The sequence below is a fragment of the Oryx dammah genome, unplaced genomic scaffold (genome assembly GCF_014754425.2).
Source record: "Oryx dammah isolate SB20612 unplaced genomic scaffold, SCBI_Odam_1.1 HiC_scaffold_1, whole genome shotgun sequence".
In the NCBI taxonomy this organism is placed as follows: domain Eukaryota; kingdom Metazoa; phylum Chordata; class Mammalia; order Artiodactyla; family Bovidae; genus Oryx; species Oryx dammah.
In genome coordinates this window covers 6,165,273-6,165,935 of record NW_024070185.1, presented here as the reverse complement: position 1 = coordinate 6,165,935, position 663 = coordinate 6,165,273, and the positions used below count along the sequence as shown (strand labels likewise).

Here is a 663-nt window from a genome sequence, read left to right as displayed (position 1 = left end):
CATGGGGTGGCAAAGTCAGACATGACTCATTCATTCACTCAGTTGATTTACAATGTTGTGTTAATTTCTGGTGTACAGGGAAATGACTCAGTTACACATAGGTGTATGCATTCTTTTTTATATTTTTTTCCACTATAGTTTAGCCCACGACATTAAATATAGTTCCCTGTGCTATACAATAGAATCTTGTTCATCCATTCTACATTTGCATCTATTGGCTGGCCAAAAGGTTTGTTCAGGATTTTCCATATGATGTTATGGAAAAACCAGAATGAACTTTTTGGCCAACCCATTACTAACCCCAAACTCCTGGTCCAAAAAAATATGGAACGCTTCATAAATTTGTGTATCACCCTTGTTCAGGAAATGTTGATCTTCTCAGTATCGTTCCCATTTTAGTATACATGCTGACAAAGTTAGCGTGACTTCTACCAATTTTTTTCCTTTCTCTAAGAAAATATTCACTATCTCAAGTACTACAAAAAGGCTTTTGGGGATTAAATATCCCCTTTCATCTCTCTTCTTTGATTTCCCAAAAGTTATTCTTTACAATCAAGTCAAAACTGAATGCTTTCTGTGTTAGTCATATCCCTCTTCTATCTAAAACCTGAGTCTCCCATCTTCATATTTTTCAGTTAACTATTAATAGATTTTGCAAGAATT

The 663-nt window shown here is 34.7% G+C and overlaps 1 non-coding gene across 1 annotated transcript; it reads right to left on the bottom strand.

The window, feature by feature from the left end:
• Positions 1 to 318: 318 nt before the first annotated feature.
• Positions 319 to 423, bottom strand: LOC120868001. Its single transcript, XR_005722110.1, has one exon. It is a non-coding gene; the product is annotated as a U6 spliceosomal RNA (small nuclear RNA).
• Between the last annotated feature and the right edge of the window lie 240 nt (positions 424 to 663).